Source organism: Macaca mulatta, chromosome 7 (assembly GCF_049350105.2).
Source record: "Macaca mulatta isolate MMU2019108-1 chromosome 7, T2T-MMU8v2.0, whole genome shotgun sequence".
Lineage (NCBI taxonomy): Eukaryota > Metazoa > Chordata > Mammalia > Primates > Cercopithecidae > Macaca > Macaca mulatta.
The window spans coordinates 37,760,850-37,768,474 of NC_133412.1; positions in this window are offsets into that span (position 1 = coordinate 37,760,850).

The window sequence follows — 7,625 nt, forward strand, 5'->3', positions numbered from 1 at the left end:
CACGAGGTCAGGAGATTGAGACTATCCTGGCTAACACAGTGAAACCCCGTCTCTACTAAAAAAATACAAAGAAATTAGCCAGTCATGGTGGCACGCGCCTGTAGTCCCAGCTACTCGGGAGGCTGAGGCAGGAGAATGGCATGAACCCGGGAGCCAAGATCGCACCACTGCACTCCAGCCTGGGCAACAGAGCGAGACTCCATCTCAAAAACAAACAAAAAAAGGGTTAGCCATTATTTTTTTAAGTGACTTTCTTGGAAGGTTACCAAACTTTCTTCCACATTCAAGGTTCACTTCCAGATGACATAATTCAAATGTAATTCTCCAAAGAAAAATTTTGAAAGGAACCCCTATCCCATTTAGCTTTGGAGCCTAGAAGAAGGCTGCCCTACTGTGTGTGAGGATCTGTAGTTCTTACCCCCTTATTACTTACTTGTTTGACTCCAGTAGATTTAAAATCTGCACCTTCCATCTCCTTGGCTTGGCTGCATTCTCGCCATATGGCAGGCATATTTAGTACACAGAAATAAGAGTGAACAGCTTGCCAAGTAGGACTGATCACTGTAAACTTAGGGGTGTTTTTGTTTTTGTTTTTTGGAGACAGGGTCTCATGCTGTCACCCACACTGGAGTGCAGTCATGCAGTCGTGCAGTCATGGCTCACCGCAGACTCGACATCCTGGGCTCAAGTGATCCTCCCACAACAGCCTCCTGAGTAGCCAGGATGACAGGCATGTACCACCACACCCGGCTAACTTTTTAAAATTTTTTGCAGAGACGAGGTCTTTTCATGTTGTCTAGGCTGTTCTCGAATTCCTAGGGTCAAGCAATTCTCCTGTCTTGGTGTCCCAAAGTGCTGGGATTACAGGTGTGAGCCATCGCACCTGGCCAGCCTTAGGTTTAGATTGAAAAACAGTGTCTCCCAACCTCCATGTCCTCAGACTTCCCTAGTTTCCATCCTGCCCCCTCAATCTATCCCTATCTATTGCAGTCATATTTTCCGTTCTAGAAGTTTAACCATGTTGCTTATCCCAACTCTCATCACCCATTAAAAAGTTTTTGATTATTCCCCATCTCAAGATAACATCCACAGTCTTTTTTTTTTGAGATGGAGTCTCACTCTGTCCCCCAGGCTGGAGGGTAGTGGCACGACCTCGGCTCACTGCAACCTCTGCCTCCCAGGTTCAACTGATTCTCCTGCCTCAGCCTCCTGAGTAGTTGAGATTACAAGCGTGTGCCACTACAATACTTCACATTTATACAGTGGCTTGCATTTTTAAAAGAACTTTTATGTTCATTATTTATTAGATGGGTACTACAGCCAGTAGGATATGCTAGAAAGGCATTAATATCCAGGTTTGGTTTTGTTTTTGAGATGGTGTCTTGCTCTGTCACCGAGGCTGGAGTGCAGTGGTGCGATCTCGGCTCACTGCAAGCTCCACCTCTCGGGTTCACGCCATTCTCCTGCCTCAGCCTCCCCAGCAGCTGGGACTACAGGCGCCCGCCACCACACCAAGCTAATTTTTTTATATTTTTAGTGGGTTTTCACAGTGTTAGCCAAAATTGTCTCGATCTCCTGACCTCATGATCCGCCCGCCTCGGCCTCCCAAAGTGCTGGGATTACAGGCATGAACCACTGCGCCCCGCCAGTATCCAGGTTTTACAGATGAAAATACTAAGAGTTGAAGAGGGACGAGATAGGGCCTTAGCAAATGGCAGAGTTGAGACTCTGTTTCAGTGCTCTTTCCCCTTTTCTTCCGCAACTGCTTCTTCCAACAAACTCAAACTCTGGGCTGGCTACTTCTAAGACTCAATCTCTCATACTTTTCTTCCTCTGAAAGTTGCAGCTGACAGTCTTAACATTCGGAAGACTTTCTCACTGCTGCATGTAAATTAACTCTAGCATGTAAATTAACTCTAGCACTGGGCTCCTGGGAGGCAGAAGGCTTGGCTGACAGCCTTGTATGCAAAATGACATTTAGGCCTTAGGCACTTAGTCAGTTAGTTACAGAGTCCTGCTCCTTAAGAGTAAAAGTTTTCAGACACTAGAGTGTAATATCAAAAAAGCCAAACCCTGTTAGGAACGGACTGACCACTTTATTAGCCTCCCACAATGCACACATAGACAGAGATATGCAAGCCTACTGCATCGTGACTTCACACGTCCCCCAAGCCCCTTTCTGAACTCAGAAGAAACTCATTGTGCAATTCTACGAGATTGCAGATTGGTGCTGGACAGAAACTATTTCCAGCAGAAACTATTTCCAGCAGAAAGTATTCAATTATTTATTTTTCAAAATAGTAAAACAATACCCAATCACAACAATTGGGTATTGTTGGGACCCATAACTAGATATTAGTTAAAAATAAGACACCAATTCCCTAAAATACAGACCAGACATAAAATACATTCTATTTCTTAGTTGTATAGAAACGTTAAGTCTCTCATTCAACTAAACAGATGGATCTTAATCACTTGATAATTTATTCTGGATCCCTTTCTGTCTTTCAGTTGAAAACTTCAGGGACAAATGTAAATATTGTTTCATAAAGGATTATGTCACCAGTGGACAGTGAGACTGTCCCCAGACATGATATTCTCATTACTTATTTGGAGCTCCATCTAAAAGGTTAAACCAAAGAAGCTTCAATTTTTTTTTTTTTTTTTTTTTTTTTTTTTTTTTTTTTTTTTTTTTTTTTTTTGCAATTTCAGTGGTTTAAATTGGACAGATGTCTGCTGAAAGACCAGTTTGCAAAACTGTGTATGACTCATGTTTTCTTGGCATTGGAGAACATTATCTATGGATGGTGAGGCGTAGGAAAGAGTGGGCATATTTTCAGCACACTGGTGATTGGGCACAGGTCTCTCCCTATGAGGAGAGATAAGCTTTTTGTTGTTATTGTTGCTCTAGGAAGAACAGAGCAACAAAGTTTTCGCTGAAAGATAGAATGGTTTTGTTTGTTTTTTGAGATTGATGCCCAGGTTAGAGTACAGTAGCGCAATCACAGCTCACTGCAGCCTTGACCTCCCTGGTTCAAGCAATCCTCCCACCTCAGCCTCCCCAAAGCTGAGACTACAGGCATATGCCACCATGTCCAGCTAATTGTTTAATTTTTATTTTTGTAGAGACACTGTCTCACTGTGTTGCCCTGACTGTCCTCAAACTCCTGGCCTCAAGAGATTCTCCTGCCTCAGCCTCCCAAAGTGTTGAGATTACAGGCATGAGCCATGCTTGGCAAGATATAATATTTTTCAGAGGTTTCTTTTTTTTTTTTTGAGATGGAGTCTCGCTCTGTTGCCAGGATGGAGTACAGTGGCACAATCCCGGCTCACTACAACCTCCGCCTCCTGGGTTCAAGGGATTCTCCTGCCTCAGCCTCCTGAGTAGCTGAGACTACAGGCACACGCCACCACGCCTGGCTAATTTTTGTATTTTTAGTAGAGACGGGGTTTCACCATGTTGGCCAGGATGGTCTCGATCTCTTGACCTTGTGATCCACCTGCCTTGGCCTCCCAAAGTGCTGGGATTACACGTGTGAGCCACTGGGCCTGGCCAGAGGTTTCAAGATGTGATATATTCCAAATTGTTTCATCTAACATGAATTTTTACTTCTTTTATTGTCCTTAAATGCAATAGAGTAGTATTAAATGAGTTACTTTGGATACATTGTAAGAATGTATCCAAAATATGGAGATGTAGTCTTTAAGGGAAATATACCTATACACTGATACAATACAAAGATACAAATCAAAGGTATAATAGTAACTGGTATGGCTTTTGATAAACACATGTTTCTTTGTTTAATTTCTTTCCTTGTGCAAAGCTAACCATAGCATTGTCCTTGTGACTGGGGAGGTCTAAAATTGAGGTGGGGGCCGGGCGCGGTGGCTCAAGCCTGTAATCCCAGCACTTTGGGAGGCCGAGACGGGCGGATCACGAGGTCAGGAGATCGAGACCATCCTGGCTAATACGGTGAAACCCCGTCTCTACTAAAAAATACAAAAAACTAGCCGGGCGAGGTGGCGGGCGCCTCTAGTCCCAGCTACTCGGGAGGCTGAGGCAGGAGAATGGCGTAAACCCGGGAGGCGGAGCTTGCAGTGAGCCGAGATCGCGCCACTGCACTCCAGCCTGGGTGACAGAGCAAGACTCCGTCTCAAAAAAAAAAAAAAAAAAAAAAAAAAAAAAAAAAAAAAAAAATTGAGGTGGGGACAACCTCGCTACATGTTGGTTTTGGGGGAACACTTAGGTAACAGCACAATTTAATACATCTTGATTGAGCTTCCAGGGTTTTCCTAGCCATATGTTTGGTGTTAGGTCAGGTACACAGTTGTAGAAATAAATAAGCGTTCCCTGTGAGGAGTTTACAGTCTGTTTAGATATGCATACAAAATGCATAGAGAATAACATGAGATACATTTCATAGTCAGAATATGTGGTATTTTAATAAGTACAGTAGGAATTTGGAGACTTTTGGGGGATTGCATTGTGAGAGCGATTTCATGCCCTAGACGTGAAAAACAGGAATCCTTGATTTTGCCCCTATTGCAACACTTTTGTCTTTATGCCTCTCTGAACCATTTGTTAGAGGACAACTCTCCCATCCTTTATTAGGTAGGATGTTTCTGTTCACAAGTAACAAAAAGCCTACTCAAACTGAGCAAATAATAAAAGAGGTGTATTGGCTAAAAGTCCAGGGGAAGGGTGAGCTTTATGTATGGCTCCATCAGGACTCAGACTCTGATTCCTTGTGTACATTTCTTGCTTCTTCCTTCAGAGTATAGATCTCATCTTCAGGGTGGCATCCATCCTTTTTTTTTTTTTTTTTTTTTTTTTTTTTTTTTTTTTTTTGAGACGGAGTCTCGCTTTGTCGCCCGGACTGGAGTGCAGTGGCCGGATCTCAGCTCACTGCAAGCTCCGCCTCCCGGGTTTACGCCATTCTCCTGCCTCAGCCTCCCGAGTAGCTGGGACTACAGGCGCCCACCACCTCGCCCAGCTAGTTTTTTGTATTTTTAGTAGAGACGGGGTTTCACCATATTAGCCAGGATGGTCTCCATCTCCTGACCTCGTGATCCGCCCGTCTCGGCCTCCCAAAGCATCCTTTTTATTATATGGTGAGCGGCAGCACCCGCGCTATGGTGCATTTTCATTCACACCCAGAGAGAGAGCGCTTCATCTCATAAACATCTAATGAGTACTGAGATTTGTGCTGATTGGACACAAACCTTAAATCATTCCCTAGGTTGAAGACGTTTACCATGTACTGACTGGTTTAGATCTGGGTTACTATACAAATCACAAAAGTAGGGGAGATTAGACCTACTGGGGTTCACTCCTGGAGCTGAAAGTAGGGTCAATTTCATCTAAATTTCATGGTAGCTACATGACACGGGATGGAAAAATGAAATAAATGGGCCTTTTGTTGGAGTGGTGGTGAGGGAGTGGGAGATTCTCTCCAAGTTGTACCTTTACACCTAGATTCTTGATCTTATTCTCCATCTCCTTTCCCCCAGGGCTCCTGGTTGGTTCCCCATCAATTATTATTCTTTCAATTTGTACCTCTGTATTGCAGCAACAGGTACACTTCCTTTAATCTGCAAACATAAACAAGTTCTCATCATTCTGAAAACAAAACTCCCTCTCCTGGATTTTCCTGCAGGTTATTGTCCTGCCTTCATTCTTCTATTCAGCAGACTTCTCAACATGGCTTTTCCTCCACACCTTTCCTTGTCTCTCGTTCAGTTCTCAGCCTGCAGTGACTGCTTCTGTCACACCACGGAATGTTCTGATCAGTGTTGAATCCAACAGCCTTCTTTCCTTAGTCTTCATCCTCCTTTTTTTTGAGACGGAGTCTCGCTGTGTCACCCAGGCTGGAGTGCAGTGGCGCGATCTCGGCTCACTGCAAGCTCCGCCTCCCGGGTTTACGCCATTCTCCTGCCTCAGCCTCCGAGTAGCTGGGACTACAGGCGCCCGCCACCTCGCCCGGCTATTTTTTTGTATTTTTAGTAGAGACGGGGTTTCACCATGTTAGCCAGGATGGTCTCGATTTCCTGACCTCGTGATCCACCCGCCTCGGCCTCCCAAAGTGCTGGGATTACAGGGTTGAGCCACCGCGCCCGGCCGTCTTCATCCTCCTTAACCTCCTTATAGTACCTGACATTGTGGACAATACCATTTTTTAAAACTTTTCAATCTGGTGTAATCTTGAGTTTATATAATTATTGCAGAAATATCATATATAGCTCCTATATGCCTTTCATCAAGACTCCTGTGAACATTTCACTGCCCCGATCCTCCAATTGGAGAATAAGCTAGAAATAATGCCCCATTACCAATTTATACTTTGGTTTTTATTTCCTAAGTATGGGACATGCACTGATATAACCACATCATAATCAGGAAATTAACACTAATACATCACTACCAAATAATCCACAAATGCCCTTCAAGTTTTGCCAAGGGCAGTCGTTCCAATAATGTCCTTTATTGGACCAGGATCCAAACCAGGATCATGAGTCACATTCAGTTAGTTTTCTTTAATCTGCAGTAGTGCTACAGTGTGAAAGAAGGGGAATTTTTGCAGATTACTGACCATTTACTTTATAGACTGTCACTCAGTTTAGATTTCTCTGGCATTTCCTCATGATTTATGTATATCTGGAAGGAGTACACCACAGAAGTGATGCTGTGCTCTTCTTGGTGTGTGTCAGGAAACACCGTTGATTTGTTTCATTACTGGTGATATTAATTTGTATCACTTGATTAAGATGGTTTCAGCCAGGTTTCTTTCTGGCATTAACAGGTATTTTATACATGTTAAATAAGTAATTTGTGGGGAGATTCTTTAAGGCTATGTAGCTGTTCCTATTTATCATCAAATTTTCACTCACCACATTTAGCATCCATTGATGATTCCTAAATAATTATTACTCTAATGATTTCAAATTGGTGATTTTTCTAATTCCATCATTCCATTTATTGGTTGGCATTCTATCATAGAACAGAATGTTTCCTTCTTCCCTATTTATTCATTCGTATCAGTATGGGATCATAGATTCTTATTTCATTCAAAGGATTACATTGTTGCTATCATCATTTGATGCTCAAATTTTCCTGAATCTGGGAACTCCTTTAAGCTAGAGTCAATGCATTTCTGATATGGCCCCTCATTTTTTGAGCACTTTCTTTTATTCCTTTATTTATATATTTATTTATTTGAGGCGGAGTCTCACTCTGTTACCCAGGCTGGAGTGCAGTGGCACGATCTCGGCTCAATACAACTTCCGCCTCCCAGGTTGAAGTGATTCTCATGCCTCAGCCTCCCGAGTAGCTGGGATTACAGGCACGTGCCACCACACCTGGCTAATTTTTGTATTTTTAGTAGAGATGGGGTTTCACCATGTTGGTCAGGCTGTTTTTTTTTGTTTTTTTTGTTTAAAGGCAGGGTCTCACTCTGTTGCCCAGGCTAGGGTGTAGTGGCATGATCACAGCTCACTGCAGACTTAACCTCTTGGGCTCATGGAATTCTCCCATCTCAGCCTCCCAAGTAACTGGGACCATAGTCACATGCCACCAAACCCAGTGAATACTTTCTTTCTGATGCAACATGATGTTCCAGATTCATCTT